The sequence below is a fragment of the Pyrus communis genome, chromosome 15 (genome assembly GCF_041283825.1).
Source record: "Pyrus communis isolate YQ-2024b chromosome 15, ASM4128382v1, whole genome shotgun sequence".
Lineage (NCBI taxonomy): Eukaryota > Viridiplantae > Streptophyta > Magnoliopsida > Rosales > Rosaceae > Pyrus > Pyrus communis.
Window position 1 is genome coordinate 13900227 of NC_142579.1, and position 17753 is coordinate 13917979.

General features: G+C 38.3%; 1 non-coding gene across 1 annotated transcript; it reads left to right on the plus strand.

Moving 5' to 3' along the window:
* Positions 1–4726: 4726 nt before the first annotated feature.
* On the plus strand, positions 4727–4837 carry LOC148690548 (small nucleolar RNA R71). The gene has a single exon (XR_015957391.1). It is a non-coding gene; the product is annotated as a small nucleolar RNA R71 (small nucleolar RNA).
* Positions 4838–17753: the final 12916 nt, after the last annotated feature.

Here is a 17753-nt window from a genome sequence, read left to right on the forward strand (position 1 = left end):
TGTTCATGGTGTTGTAAATTCAAGAACATCTACGACTTGATACACTTGCTCTTCCTCCACTTTATCCAAGTATGGTTTCAATCGCTGCCCGTTGACTTTAAAAGAAGTGTCATTCTTCATGTTCTCTATCTCCACAGCTCCATGGGGAAATGTTTGCAGCACTTTGAATGGTCCCACCCACCTAGACTTCAGTTTTCCTGGAAAAAGTCTCAAACGTGAGTCATACAAAAGTACCTTCATACCTTGGTGAAACTCCTTCCTTAGGATGACCTTGTCATGATAGAGCTTAGTCCGTTCCTTGTAGATTTTGGCATTCTCATATGCCTCATTTCTAAGCTCTTCTAACTCATTAAGTTGGAGCTTCCTTGCTACTCCAGCATCCTTGTAATCAAAGTTGAACTTCTTGATGGCCCAATATGCACGGTGTTCAAGCTCCATTGGCAAATGACAAGCTTTCCCAAACACAAGGCGATAAGGACTCATGCCAATGGGGGTCTTGTATGCTGTTCTATATGCCCATAGTGCATCATTTAACCTCAATGACCAATCCTTCCTTGTAGGGCTCACAGTCTTCATCAAAATGTTCTTAATCTCCTTATTGCTAATCTCCACTTGTCCTGAGGTTTGAGGATGGTACGGGGTTGCCACTTTGTGGTTGATGTTGTATTTCTTCATTAAAGATTCAAAAGGTTTGTTGCAGAAATGGCTGCCACCATCACTAATAATAGCTCTTGGGGTTCCAAACCTACAAAAAATCACATCTTTAAGAAAATTCAACACAACCTTATGATCATTAGTTCTTGTAGCAATGGCTTCAACCCATTTGGATACGTAATCCACTGCCACTAATATGTATAAGTAGCCAAAAGAGGATGGAAATGGTCCCATAAAATCGATTCCCCAAACATCAAAGAGTTCCACCACCAAAATGTTGTTTAATGGCATCTCATTTCTTCGGCTAATGTTCCCCATTTTCTGGCACCTATCACACTTAGAGCAAAAATCAAAAGCATCTTTGAATAAAGTAGGCCAAAAGAAACCAGATTGTAAAACCTTTAGAGATGTCTTTTTGGCACCAAAATGGCCTCCACATGCCAATGTGTGGCTAAATGTTAGGATGCTTTGTTGCTCACTCTCTGGGACACATCTCCTAATGATTTGATCAGGGCAATATTTAAACAAATATGGTTCGTCCCAAACGTAGTGCTTTACCATGGCAAGGAACTTCTTTCTTTCCTGAAAAAAAATGTCATTTCTCATTATACCACAAGCAAGATAATTAACAAAATCTGCATACCATGGTTCTTTTTCTTGAACAACAAGGAGTTGTTCATCTGGAAATGATTCATTTAGGGGCAAAGGTTGTCCAACTCCATGGTTTTCATTAAGCCTGGACAAATGGTCAGCCACAATATTATCACTGCCCTTCTTATCTCGAATTTCCAAGTCAAACTCTTGTAGTAAGAGTATCCATCTAATCAAACGTGGTTTAGCATCCTTCTTTGTCATCAAGTACCTAAGGGCTGCATGATCAGAAAACACAATAACTTTAGATCCCACAAGATATGACCTAAACTTTTCTAAGGCAAAAACAACAGCAAGCAACTCCTTTTCAGTTGTGGAATAGTTAAGTTGAGCATCATGCAGAGTCCTGCTTGCATAGTAGATCACATGCGGAAGCTTGTTCACCCTTTGCCCTAAAACTGCACCAATAGCATAGTCAGAGGCATCACACATTAATTCAAAAGGTAATGACCAATCTGGTGCCATAATAATAGGGGCTGAGGTTAGTTCATATTTCAAAGTATTGAATGCATCCATACAAGCCTTATCAAAATGAAATGCAACATCTTTAGCTAACAGATTGCATAATGGATGAGTGATCATTGAAAAGTTCTTAATGAAACGATGATAAAAATCCGCATGGCCCAAAAAACTTCTTACTCCCTTCACAGTGGTGGGGGCTACCATATTGGTGATGACGTCAATTTTGGCTTTGTCCACCTCCATTCCTTTGCTAGAGATTACATGTCCCAACACAATTCCTTGTTTCACCATAAATTGGCACTTTTCCCAATTGAGAACCAAATTTGTTTCCTGACATCTTTGAAGTACTAAAGAGAGATGGTTAAGACATTCATCAAAAGAGGAACCAAACACTGAGAAGTCATCCATAAATACCTCAATGAATCTTTCTACCATGTCAGAAAAGATGGCCAACATGCATCTTTGGAATGTTGCTGGAGCATTGCAAAGTCCAAAAGGCATTCTCCTCTATGCAAATGTGCCAAAGGGGCAAGTGAAGGTTGTTTTCTCTTGATCCTCCGGAGCGATTGCAATTTGATTGTAACCTGAGTATCCGTCCAGAAAACAATAATGTGAGTAACCTGCCAATCTCTCAAGCATTTGATCTATGAAAGGCATAGGAAAGTAATCTTTTCTAGTGCTAGAATTCAACTTCCTGTAATCGGTGCAAACACGCCAACTAGCTGTGGGCTTTGTGGGCACAAGCTCATTGTTTTCATTCCTCATCACAGTGATTCCCACCTTCTTAGGAACCACCTGAATAGCACTCACCCATTTGCTATCAGAAATGGGATATATGATCCCCACATTTAACAATTTCAACACCTCATTCCTAACAACCTCCTTCATGTGTGGATTGAGTCTTCTTTGTGGCTCACGGGTTGACTTTGCCCCTTCCTCCAAAAGAATCCTATGCATGCACATGGTAGGGCTTATTCCCTTGATATCTGCAATAGACCAACCAAAAACTGATTTGAACTCTTTTAACACCCTAATTAGTTTATCTTCTTCATTTGGGGTGAGATCAGAAGCTATGATAATTGGAAGAGTTTCAAATTCAGCTAGATATGCATATTTTAGATGTGGTGGAAGTGGTTTAAGTTCAAGTTTTGGTGCCTTAACAGTGGAAGGAGTTAGATGTGACATTGATGGCTCTAAAGGCTCTAACAAAGGTGAAACATTCAAAGGATACAATGCTAATGCTTCCAAGGCAGCTACTTCTTCCATGAGTGCATCTTCTTCATCAAATTCATCTTGAGATTGACTCAAAACAGTTTGTAATGGTTCATTCGATTGTGCCTGCAAGAACTTAGAGAATACTAATGAATCAAGCACATCAATGGCATAACAATCAAGAGATGAAGAAGGATGGGAAAGAGATTCAAACACTTTGAATTGAACTGTCTCTCCTAACACTGTCATAGTGAGGAGTCCATTTTGCACATCAATGATGGTCTTGGCCGTGGCCATGAAAGGTCTCCCAAGCAATATTGGCAACTCACGATCATGTATAGGAGCTTCTTCCATGTCCAACACTACAAAATCTGCAGGCAAGATTAGCTTATCAACTTGAACTAGAATATCTTCTACTATACCTCTTGGATATTTCACGGATCTGTCTGCAAGTTGTAATGAGATGGTGGTGGCTTTCAAATCTCCCAAACCTAGTTGAAGGTACACTGAATAAGGCATTAAGTTGATGCTAGCACCCAAATCAAGCATTGCCTTCTCTACTTTCTTGTCCCCTATGGTGATGTTGATAGAGAAACTTCCTAGATCCTTGAGTTTTGGTGGCAGTTTTCTTTGCAAAACTGCACTCACATTCTCAGACACCACAACCTTCTCATGTGGTCCATACTTCCTTTTGTAGCTGTTTAACTCCTTGAAGAACTTCCCATATGCCGGCATGTTCCTAATGACATCAAGCAAATGTAAGTTAACATTCACTTTGCTTAGTATATCAAAAATCTCCTTAAATGACTTATCCTGCTTGCTCTTGGCAAGTCTTCCAGGGAATGGTATTGGTGGAGTGTATGGTTTCTCGGCCTTGTGAAGATTTGGTGCTTCAAATGAGGAAGTAGCATGGCTTGGTTCCTCATTTAGTTTCTCATTGTCTCCTTGAGTAACACCTGCATTCACATTATCATATTCATTAGTAACTTCATTGCCAACTCTATTATCAATAACCTTACCACTTCTAAGTGTAGTGATTGCTTTGGCTTGCTCTTGGTTCCTTTGGAGTATCACGGGTTGGCTTGGAAACTTCCCAACCTCTTTTTGGTTCAAGGCATCTGCAATCTGCCCCAATTGTGTCTCCATTTTGGTTAGGGCTGCTGAATGTTGTTGGAGAGTGCTATTTGTGGAATGTTGGAATTGCAAAGTGTTTTGGGCTAACAACTTAACCGTATCCTCAAGGGTAGTGGCAGGTTTTGGTTGGAAAGTTTGGAATTGATTGTTGTTCTTCCATGAAAGGTTGGGATGATATCTCCAACTCGGGTTATATGTATTGGAATACATATCATTCCTTGGTCTTTGATTGTAAGAATTCATGAGGTTCACTTGCTCTTGAACATACTCGGGATAAGCCTCCCTAGATGGACATTGATGAGTAGGGTGGTTTGGTAAGTTGCAAATGGCACACACTTCATTTGCTTTTGGCACCATGTTGAGCACAGATTCAAGCTTCCTTTCTAGGTTAGCTACCTGCAACAAAAGCTCATGATTAGAACTTGTTTCATAGACTCCAACTTTCTTACCCCTTAAATCTTTGTGTTGAGCATTAGACCCCAACATCTCATAAATGTTATATGACTCTTGAGCATTCTTTTTCTTCAATGCTCCACCTGCTGCATTATCAACAGTTGATTGACAAGTTTGGGTTAGTCCATCATAGAAAATTTGCATTTGTAAGTGAAAAGGTAACCCATGGTGTGGACATTGTATCAAGAGGCCTTTAAAACGCTCCCAACACTCATTGAAAGGTTCTCCATCATCTTGTTTGAAGTTGAAGATTTGTCCCCTTAATGTGGCTGTCTTTTGAGTGGAAAAGAACTTCTCCAAGAACTTCTTAGCCACGACATCCCATGTAGTGAGGGAACCTGGTGTTAGAGTCATCAACCAACTCTTGGCCTTATCTTTCAAGGTGTAAGGAAACATTCTCATCCTCAAATTTGCTTCACTTACTCCCTGCAAAGGTAAACCACTCACAACATTGTAAAACTCTTTAATATGAGCTAAAGGGTCTTCATTAGGTAAGCCATAAAATGAAGGAAACATATGGAAATGTGAAGATTTGAGATCATAGTTTCTAGCTTCTGTGGGCAGCAAGATGCATGAAGGTGAATTTGGTATGATTGGTTGAGCAAAGTCCTCCAAAGCTCGAAGCTCATCTTCGTTGCCCGCCATCTCCTCTTCTCCTTCCCAATTAAATTGCTCAGATTCTTTACTTGTTGAACTAGGTGAATTCCCTTCCTCTTCTTCACGGATAATGGATGAACTTGATGGCACAAAGTTGTCCAAAGTGTGGCCCTTCAACCGTTCAATTCTTTGGCCTAACTCAACAAGTTCATTTGACATATACTACCTGAAACAAAGTAACACAAGTTTGAATGAAAATCAAGAATCTACCTACAATGAAAAGAACAAAGTTTAACTAGCAAACAACAATGAAATGAACAAATTTTAAGTAGCAAACAAGCAATTACAAGGGACTGAAATCAGTCCCCGGCAACGGCGCCAAAATTTGATGCGAGAATTATACGCACACAAATTAAACCCTCTTTTTGACAATTGTAGTAAGTATGTAAGTAGGGATCGTTCTGGACCGGGGATTAGGAGGGGTTGTTAATCACTTGGATTTGACTCAAAAACGCTAAAAACACAATCTAAAACACTATACTAGACTCAAAGAATGCAAAACTAAACTTTAAAACACTAAGACAAACCAAAGACTCAAAATGCTTTAAAGCATAAACTAAATTGATTTCTAACTAAATTGAACAATAAGGTAAAGGGGGATTTAGGTTTTGATTAAACTAAATGACAGATTGTAAATTAAAGCATAAGGAAATGAAGTAAACACAAAATGAATGAATCAACAGCTAATAAAAAGAGATAGCACAAATGGAGATGAAGCTAGAGATTCGATTTCACCATTGCTAAGCCAAGTCCATGCTTGTTAAGTCAGATTATACTCATCCCTCTACTTATTTCTTGGGTTTGTTTCACTTAGATATGATCAGCCATATGATGTGTGGATTTGATCAAATGTCTCTAATCATGAGCCTAATTGTGATGTGCAACTTTGGTTCCTAATCAAGACTATGTAGTGCACAAGAAACTTTCACAAAACCAAAGGGAACACTCGGCAGGATGTTTGCAAAACATTCCCTTCATTCATTCACATATCTACCAAGATTATGCATGATGTGTGCTTTAATCTTGGCTAAACAACCTGTGGTTAATTCAAATGATGATCAAGCATTAAAATCAACACACTAAGTCACAATTAAATCGGAGAATGAAACAAGAAATAGATAGATTAAATGAGAATTCCGAATTAACTACATGGCAATCTTGCAAGGCTACATCGAATCCCTAGAGAGAGATTAGTTACACTTCATGTTTACAAAAGGTTTGACATAAAAATATATAACATGAGTGAACATAGGATTAAGAAGAAAGAACCCTTGAAGCAAAACTGATGTCGAAATCCTTTAAGAAATGGGAGAGTGTATCTAATGGAATGAAGCGGAGAGGAAGTTCCTCATGGTACAAAACAAAGAGAATCAAAGAAACACCTAAACATTCCAACAACTCAAACTTGAATTGTATGAACGTTTAGGCCCTCTTATCTTCCTCTTCGTCGTAGCACAAGGTCTAAGGGATGTTGTTGGTGTGTTGAATGGATTGGGGAATTATGGAAATGGATGAGGAGTGGTGTTTGGATTATAAGGGAATGGTAGCTCACGGCAATGAGGGAAGATTGGATGTGTTTGTGATGTGTTGTGTATGAAAATGAGATGTGATTTTTGTGTATGAATGCATGAGTTTTTATAGGGGGAATGGGAGAATATGTGGGTGATTGTTTAAGAGTGAATGTGGTTGTTATGATTGAGAGTGCATGTGGATGAAATGATGAAGTAGGAAGGTGGAAATGCATGTGTTGAATTGGTGGTGCAATGATGAAAGAGTAAGTGCATGTGTGTGTGAATGGTGGTAGCTAGGGTGAATTATGATGAATGCATGTGGAATAAAGATGGAGAAGGTGGTGTAATGATGAAGGATTAAGTGCATGTGTGTGTGAATGGTGGTGCAATGATGAAAGAGTAAGTGCATGTGTGTGTGAATGGTGTTTCTTGATGGTTTTGGGGTTGTGATGCATGTGAATGCATGTGGCTAAGGGTTGTTGATTGGGCTAGAGGTTTTGCATGGCTCAAAGGATTGTTTGATTGGGCTAGGCCCTTTGTTTTATGTCCAAAGTGCATACAAGGCTTTCAAATTCGTCCAACACTTTGGCTCCAAGCATATGCTATCCATTCCAAGCCCAATTTTGCTCCAAAATGCATCTTTTTGCTTCCTTAGCCATATGAACCTAAAAACACACGAAAATGGCTTAAACTACTAAAACAATTATGAATTAACAACATAGATGCACGAAAACAAGCTAAGTAAGTCGCCTAAATATGCTCCTATCAAATTCCCCCACACTTAGCTTTTGCTAGTCCTCGAGCAAAACAAAATAATAACAAATAAACAAAACGACACTAAACAAGTAAAACACAACCTAAACCTTCCAACAACCGTCTTAGGGATTTCCAATGCACATGACAAGTTAAAAATCATTATTCTCACAGATTTTAGCCATCTTTACACTTAAGTACATTCTTAATCATAGTCACCACATACTAGTTCACAATTAAGCAATTAAAACACATTTCAAATGTAGTAACATGCTTTAGAGAATTTACTCAATTCCTTACTAGAATGCACTCTATTTTCACACAGATTTTCTGACTACACACCCTACACTAGTTATATGTGAGAGATTGATGTAAACATGAAAGACTAGTATCTCACATATGTTATAACAAATAAAGCATTTTCTGGATTTACGATAATGACATGAATATGATCTCATGAATGGAATGCTACTACTTAGAATGAGAACCAGTGATTCCATAAGCTCATATCAAATCCAAACTCCACATTATTGAACACATAACGATCAAGATAGAAGTCAAAGGGGTGTAACGGGGCTAGGGTACTGGTTAACAATGAAAGGTGAAGGATAAACAAACATTCTTAAAGCAATAGTGAGCAAAGTATTGAATTAGGTACTTAGAATTCCCTTTAGAGCGCGGAAAACAACTTTTAGACTAATAGGGGAAATTCAAACAACTCTTATTTTTCTTTTCTTTTTTTCAAATTTTTTTTTTTTTTTCTTCTTTTTTTTTTTTTTTTTTTTTAGCCGTGCCTATGGCACAACAATTCTCATCAATAATCCTTCCCCCACACTTATTTTCTGCAACATATTAATCAAAAAGGAATTCATTTTCCGTCATGCTTACTATGCTTTAAGAACAAAGGCATGGATGGTCCTATTCTAGGCTAGGTAAGGATAACATGGGTTAACAAAGAACATAGGCTAAACAAGGCTCAAAGGGGTTAAAACTTACAACAAATACGAAATATGGGAAGTAAGGCTATTTGGCTATGGTGGCAACTACACAACTTTATCTTGATATATGTTATGCAATTCAATGTCATGCTTTGAATGAAATGGATATAAGTTCTAGCATTTAGTTCTATCATGATACAATTGCATTCTAAGTAGCAACCAAGCAAGGAATAATGAGATCATGCAACAACTTTAGAAAACAAAGAATCACAGAAAATAACTCTCCAAAGAAGGTAATGGCTCGAGTCTCACATGGTTGTAGCGTTTGTTTGAGTTCCTTCCTTCAAGCATGTCACAAAAACGAATTTTTCTTTTATGATTGCATGTGAAGTCATACATTATAACCATAACCAAGCATATACCAAGAGTAAATCAAACTTTTCTCTATGTTTATAACTCTTTTTAACTGTCATGCAATTACAAACCAAATCCATGTCATTGTGTTGGAAGGTACCCTAAGACATAAACACACAAAAACGACTCAAAACACTCTTTTTAGGCTTTTTAAAACATGTTTTTCAAATTTTTATGTGATTTTCGGAGTTATAAAAACAAAACATACTAAAACACTCTAAAACAACTTAAAAACACCTTAAAACAGCAAGGAACAACATTTGAAGTTATGGGTGATAAAATCCCACGAATTTGCATCAAATATACTTAGTTACCCCCCCACACTTAAATCAAACATTGTCCTCAATGTTTTAAGCATAGATTCACACAAAACATAAGTAAACACACAAACAACAACTAAACATACTAAACATGGCAGAATGTAATTAACAAAGAGAAGAGTTTAGGGACGCAAATCTGGTTATAGAGTGTAAATTCCATCTTCTCCTTGGTAATTGCATTGAGGCATTGATCATGGTGATTCCACAGGCTTACTCTTGAACTGGGCTGGAGTATTCTTTTGGTCTCCTCCAACTCGTTGATTTTCCTTTGTGCTACATAATCTTGAACTGGGCAGCAGGATTCTTTTGGTCTTCCCCGAAGGTCTGAGCTTACCCCTTTTATCTGTTTCTTTGTTCAATCTTTACAGGAGTGGTCCCTTCTCTGGAAGTGTATCAACCGTTGCAGATGACTACTCGAGAGCAATGCTAGGTAAGCAATCAGGAATAGATTCCAGGCAGTTGGCTCCAGAACAGAAGACTGACTCCAAGTGCTGGCTGATTGCTTCTTTCACTTTGCCATGCGAGTAAGAACAAGGACAAAGAAAAAGACAGGGAAAGAGCATGATATGAGATACTTTTGCTTTTGACCTTGATGATATGAGATACCTTTGCTTTTGAAGAAGCGCTGAATGAATCAGCACACTTCAATCCGCCGTTTCCTCCTGGGTCATTTGTACTCCAGGCATCTGGTATCATCTTTGGGGAAGAAGAAAGAATTGAGTATTTCGAAAGGCTTTGCTGGGAGTGCGCCCTCAGAGGTGAGGGTGAGTTGGGCATTTTCTTCAGGTTTTCCTTGCCATAAAAGATGAAGGTCGACATATATAGAGATAATAACAAGTGGTGGTACCATTCTTTTACCCTTGTCGACAGACGTTTTGATCCCGTAAATCCGGCTTTTTGAAATATTGGCGCCTCTTCGATCTTTGAAGACGCCTCTTCGATTTCTGAGCAGGCGCCCCTTCGATTTCTGAACGACGCCCCTTCGCTTTCTGAATGACACATGGTAGTGCAGATGCGGCTCCTTTTGACAAAGCTGCACGCGTCTTCTGAAAAGCAGAGAAAGCGTCGCCGAACTTTGCGCTTGTCGGCTAAAGATGTGTAGTTGCGATGATGGCCTCCACGTGTTTTCAGCTTTGTCAGAAATCTTTTGACAAAGTGGAACGCGTTTTCTGAAAAGCTGAGGGAGCGTCGCCTAACTTACGCCGGAAAATCCGGCTCTTTGAATCAGTGGACGCGTCGCCTTGGTTTTTTATAGAGCTATCGATCACCGCCAACATACACATTCTGAAGATTTCCCATTCTTGAAAATCGTCTCCGGCCCTTCGAAATTTAACTCCATCCACCCCTTCTCATTGAACACTTTTGAAAAATGACTAACTCATCGAACCTTAGCTTAGATTTGAGTCTCAGCAGCGATCCGGTTGCGCCCCGTCAAGGTAATGTATGACGCTCTTCTTTTTTATCTTCTAATGGTCCTCTTTCAGGTGAAGACTCCATGATGACCGATGCAACAACAGTTACGATAGTAGCTAGGAACCTCCTTACTCCTAAGGACAGTAGGCTGCTTTCAGGACGGTCCGATGAGTTGGCCGTTCAAGAGTCTCTCGCTCTCAGCGTTCAATGTGCAGGCTCTGTGTCCAACATGGGCCAACGCCTGCTTGCTCGGTCTCGCCAAGTGGAATCGTTGATGGCAGAGGTGGAAAGTCTTAAGCAGGAGATCAAACAGCTTAAGTACGAGAATAGAAGTTTGCATGTGTTTGCAAATAACTATTCGTCGGGCATGAAGAGGAAGCTTGATGAACTGCAAGAATCTGAGGGTCGAATTCACAGTGACCGTCAAAGGCTTGCGGCTTATCTCCAGAGGCACTTTTTTCCTGGGTCATCCAGCGTTTGGCCAAGTATTGAGGCCTGGAATGCTCCCGCTCCGATGCCTCCCGCTTCGATGCCTTCTGCTCCGACGCCTTCTGCTCCAACGCCTCGTAGTGGGGCTTCACGTAAACATCCTTTGTGAAGGCTCCATCTTTTTGCCATGTTTATTTTTATTCTATATATATATTTTTTATTTTTTATTTATTTATTTTTTTTTTTTATTTTTTATTATGAACATGCTTTGCTTTATTCAGTGCATTGGGTTGCCTCCCAAGTAGCGCTTTCTTTTACGTCTTGCAGCCGGACGAAGAACCTAATCACTCCAGGATATGTTCACGAATCGGATGAAAACTCCGAGTCATAAACTAGTACCTAAAACAAGAAACAAAACAAGATTAAGAATCTGGAATAAAAAAATAAAAAGATCAAACGAAAATAAAACAATCCAAGGGATTAGCAAATTTTCTAATCCCCGGCAACGGCGCCATTTTTGTTGATGTATTATTCCTTCCTAATGCTAGAATATATTTAGTATAATGGCACAAGCAAGGGTGTCGAATCCGCAGGGACTAATTGGACCTATGTAAAGACTTGTTTTGCAAGAACTCTATGAAATGAATCAAACTAAACAGAATAGGCAGATTTGTTGTTGTAACTTGAAAGTATAAGAAAGTGAAGTTAACACAAATAAATGACTCAACAATTAATAAAATGAGATAGTACCAATGGAGATGAAACTAGGGATTCGGTTTCACCATTGCTAAACCAAGTCCATGTTTGTTAAGTTAGTTTATACTCATTCATCTACCTATTTCTTGAGTTTATTTCACTTGGACATGATCAACCATATGATGTGTGGATTTGATCAAATGTCTTTAATCATGAACCTAGTTGTGATGTGCAACTTTGGTTCATGATCAAGAGTATGTAATGCACAAGAAACTTTCATAAAACCAAAGGGAATAACTCGGCAGGATGTGTGCTAAATATCCCCTTCATTCATTCACATATCCACCAAGATTATGCATGATGTGTGTTTTAATCTTGGCTACACAACTTAGTGATTAATTCAAATGATGATCAAACATTAAAATCAACATACTAAGTCACCATTAAATCAGAGAATGAAACAAGAAATAGATGGACAAACTGAGCATTCTAACTTAATTACATGGCAAACTTTGCAAGGTTACATCGAATCCCTAGAGGAGGATTAGTTACAATTCATGTTTACAAAAGATTTAACATAAAAATATAAAACATGAATGAACATAGAATTAATAAGAAGAAACCCTTGAAGCAAAACTGATGTTGAATTCCTTGAGGAGTGCCTTCGGTGTTGGTTCTCCAAATGTGATGTAAATGGATGTTGATCGATGATGGTTGAATGGTTGCCGCCAATGGGACAGAAATGGAGAGAAATGGAGTGGGAATGGAGCGGCTATGTGTGTGAAAATGGGATGAATCAAGAACAGTTTCTGTGAATGGTAGAGAAAGTGGACAGTTTCTGTGAAAGGGAGAGAATGTCGAGTACAATGGAATGGAGGGGGAGAATGAGTGTGATTAATGAGAATGAGTGAAGAAGAAAAATGTCGAACCCCTTGATGTGTGAAGAAGAACTTGTTTTATAGAAAGGAATGTGGCTCCAACACTCAGATTGGATCTGGAATATGTTTAATTCAGATGGCAGTGCATAAGTCAGCTGGAATGATAGGTTTCTGAGGTAGTGGACGCATGGCATGGACAAGATCTGCAAGTATGTGTTAATGTATTCAAAGAAGCATGTGCCCTTGCTGCAACAAGTGAGTGGAACCTGCAAAGGTGAATTGGATCACCAGAAATTGTTTGTACAAATCTGGAAAGGAGAATAAAGCACACGACATGAACAAGGAATGAGTGAATTTCTGGAATAATGGGTGAATAACAAAAAGGGAGATGTGCAAGCATGTGGATTTCTGCAAAGATGAAACATGAGAAAGATAATGGAATGCACGGAATGGATGTGAGCATGCATGTGAATGCATGTTTTGGTGTTTAGAAATGCATAATCTGACTTGGAACCATATGGGATTTGCATGACATGATTGTGTTTGTTGGTAGAAATATGGCTGAATGTTTTAGTTAATGGGAATGGGTGTGGAAGTGCACGGGATGGAAATGAATGAGTTGGAAATGCAAAGGGAGCTGGAAATGCATGTGAGTGCTCGGCAAGGTGTTTGAACATGCATGTGAATGCATGTTTTGGTGTTAGAACCACCCAATCTGACTTCAATCTTTTTGCCTTGTTTAGATTCACCCAATATGGCCGAATTGCACCACATTCCTTCATTTGCCCTCCAATTGATCTTATTACACACTTGGCTGCACACTAACACCAAACAATGTAAAATGCAACTAGTTTAATCCAAAAACAATACAAAAACGCCAAATAAGAAAGATATATGATGCGAGATTTATACGCACACAAATTAAACCCTCTTTTCGTCAAATTGTAGTATATGTATAAGTAGGGATCGTTCTAGACCGGGGATTAGGAGGGATTGTTAACCACTTGGATTTGACTCAAAAACGTAAAATAACAATATGAAACACTATACTAGACTCAAAGAATGCAAAACTAAACTTTAAAACACTAAGACAAACCAAAAGACTCAAAACAACACAAACACACTCAAATCTGCCTAAAAACCACTTTCTGGGCAGATTTGAGCACAAACACAAATTTGGACGAAATTAAGTAATAACTTGACTCAAGAACGTAAAAACACAATATAAAACACTAAACTAACTCAAAGAATGTAAAACTAAACACTTAAAACATTAAAACAAACCAAAAGACTCAAACATCACCCAAAACACTCAAAACTGCCTTAAAATCACTTTCTGGGCAGTTTTGAGCACTTTGGTGAATTTGGACGAAATTGGGAAATAAAATTGAATCAAAACACTTTAAAACATAAACTAAACAAATTCTAAACACTAAAGAACAAGAAAGTAAAGGGGGGTTTTAAATTGACGAGAATTGAAATAACAAAACAAGTTAATAAACTAAACAGATTGTAAAACGAATTTGATGGAATGGAATGAATGGATGATAGAATGGCTAAGGGGTTCATCTCCATACATGTTATACTTGCATAATAAAATGATTTCCAATTGCATTTCAATAAACCATGAAACTCAACACCTCGGGTTAACCGTGATGCACTAATTAACCTTCAAATCTTCCTAACGTTATTGAATTGGATGGGTTAGCACATACAACAATTCAAAACATTCCCCACAAGTCCTCAACATGAATGCATAGAAGAGATACAAGCAAGAATCATTACGCTCTATGAAAATTATAAGTGTTGACGAGGCATTCGTTACTATGGATTGCATGAAACTTATGCCAAGAATTTGTTTAACGCGATTGTTTATAAGCAACCTCCACTACTTGTGAATATAAGTTCATAACGATTAGGTGAAACTTACTTATATTCTAGCGTCATATTCATGCATGAAAATTAAGCGCGCATTCTCAATAAACATACATAAATAAGTTATCAATCAAACGGTTAAACAAATTGAATCCACAACTTATGAAACGCAATTAGAAGTATTCAAATCAAAATTCAAGCATAAACATATATTCGAATCACCCCCTAACCAAAGGGGGTTTAGTTCCTCATAGTACAAAACAAAGAGAATCAAAGAAACACCTAAACATTCCAACAACTCAAACTTGAATTGTATGAACGTTTAGGCCCTCTTATCTTCCATTCCTCATTCGTACAAAACAAAGAGCATTGAAATTAAACATTGAAATCAAAGAAACACCTAAACATTCCAACAACTCAAACTTGAATTGTATGAACGTTTAGGCACTCTTCTCTTCCTCTTCGTTGTAGCACAAGGTCTAGGGATAGTTTGATGGTGTGAATGGTTTGGGGAGTGGTGGAGGAATGGAAGAGGAGTGGTGGAATATGGAAGGATGGTGTTTGGATTAATAGGGAAACTCACGGCACAAAAGGGGGAAGTGTTTGTGGTATGTACAATGGATGAATTTCTGAAATGGAAGTGTGAATGAGAATGAATGCAATGGATGCTTATTTATAGGTGAAATGGGGGGAACATGACAGCTAGGAGGGAATGTGGCTGCATGTTTGAATGATTAAAGGATGCATGTGGGTTGGAATTGCATGTGCAATGAATATGTGGTTGCATGTGCAAGGGGACAATCTGAAAATGCATGTGAAAGCATGTGTTGGCTGCAATGATGAAATGGATGGGAGTGCATGTGGCTTAATTAATTAAAGGGAGTGCATGTGCAATGTTTTAAAGGATGGAATGCATGTGAATATGATGGAAATCTGATTTATTTGAAGATGCATGTGCAATGAAGTGGAATGACAGCTAGGTTATGATGATGAATGCATGTGGCTGATTTAATTGAATAGGAAAGCATGTGGATTTAATGGTTTAAAGGGTGAATGCATGTGGATGCATGTGTTGTTGAATGGGATTGTGGAGTGGCTGGAATGATGAAAGAATAAAGGGTGCATGTGGGTTAATTAATTAAAGGGAGTGCATGTGCAATGTTGTTGTTGGTGCAATGATGGAGGAACAAGTGCATGTGGCTGAAATGTGGAAGGTGTGTGGCTACTTCAAGTAGGAATCCTTGTGACATCAACTCTTCAATTTCGTCCATTCCTTTTGCTCCAAGTATAAGTTATCCCTTCCAAGTCCAATTTTGCTCCAAAATGCTCCAAAATGCATCTTTTTGCTTCCTTAGCCACATGAACCTAAAAACACACGAAAATGGCTTAAACGCCAAAAACAACTATGAATTAACAATATAAATGCACGAAAACAAGCTAAATAAGTCGCCTAAATATGCTCCTATCAATATACATGCATGCAAAATATGACTTATCAGCGAGTAGCTTCAAAGTGTCCTCCAATGTAGTGTCAAAGGATTCTTGCTATGGTGGAGGTACAAATGCTTGATTTGGAGCTTGTATGTTGTTCCAAGAGTCATGATGAGAGTTTCTCCAAATAGGGCTATATGTGTTTGGAAATGGATGTATTGGCATTTGATTGGATAAACTTATGAGGTGTGAATGCTCTCGGACAAATGTTGGAAATTCATCTTTCCTTGGACATAACTGCAAAGGATGACCAGTCTTGGCACATAATGGACATATACCATGCATCTTTTTATACCACCTGAAATCAAAACAAACTAAATTGTAAATGAAAAATCTAAACTAAGAAAATAAAAACAGAAAGGGGTTTATAAGGCAAGCAATTATAGGGGACTGAAATCAGCCCCCAGCAACGGCGCCAAATTTTTGTTATGTTCCGTTCAAGTGCAAATATAAGGATAGTATAATGGCACAAGTAAGGGTGTCGAACCACAGGGACTTATTAGAACTCTACAAATTACTAACTTTATGTGAACCTTCAGTAACAATGACAATGAAAACTGAATTTAGATTTTTTTTTTTGGAATCTAAAGTAACTTAAAATGCAATACAAGATAAAGATGAATGATAGATTGATTCAGAAACAATGGGAATGGAACTAGGGATACTGATTTCCCCATTACAAGCCAATTCCATGAAATTTAAGTCAAAATGCAATGAACTCTCTAATCTGCAACTAGGGTTCATTTTACTTATTTATGATCATCTATTTGATGTGTGGTTGGGATCAAGTACTCCTAATCTACAACCTAGTTGTGATGTTCAACTTAGATTACCAAATAAGAATCCATTAAGAACAAGAAAACTTTAAAGAACCAAAGAAATCACATGGCAGGATGTATGCATAGCAGTTTCCTCATTCATTCACATGTCCACCAAGATTAAGCAAGATGTGTACTATAACCTTGATCAAATAATTCATAAGCAGTCCTAATGGTAATCAAACATTAAAATTAACAAACAAATTATACTATAAAATCAGTGAATGAAATAAGAACACGGATTGGTGATTTGAATACCTTAACTTATTAACATAGAATATGTTTGCAAGGCTACATCAAAATCCCCAGCTATGAACTTAATTGCACAACATGATTACAGAATATATTAATATCGAGAACAACATGAGTGAAATTAAATTTCATAGAAGAAACCCCCTTGAAGCAATTTTGATGTTGAACTTCTCCAAGAACAGTGCGGCTTCATGGTTTCTTTAGTGGTTGCGGATGGTGAATGGAGAAAGGATTTTGTTTTTAGAAGAAAGGCCAAAGAAAGAGAAGAGAGAGCTATGGGCGTCCCTAAGGGGAAGCTTATGTAAAAGTGGCTGAAACTCTCAGTTTTATAAGGTTAAAGAGGCTGTTACAGATTGCCAATACATCCTAGTAATTGGGCATTTAATTCCCACGTTTTTTTGCTGTTATGGGTCTTATAAAGAGCCATATTCATCACCATATTTAGTTTCCATGTAAGATCCCACATCGCCCAGGGGAGTGAGCCTTATATGTATATTCTTATCCCTACTTAGCATGAGGCTTTTTTGGGAGCTCACTAGCTTCGGGTTCCGTAGGAACTCCGAAGTTAAGCGAGTAGCGCGCGAGAGAAATCCCCTGTTAGGTGACCCATTGGGAAGTTCTCGTGTGAGTTCCCAAAAACAAAGTCATGAGGGCGTGGTCGGGGCCTAAAGCAGACAATATCATGCTATGGTGGTGGAGTCGAGCCCGGGATGTGGTGGACCCCAGGCCAGGATGTGACAAT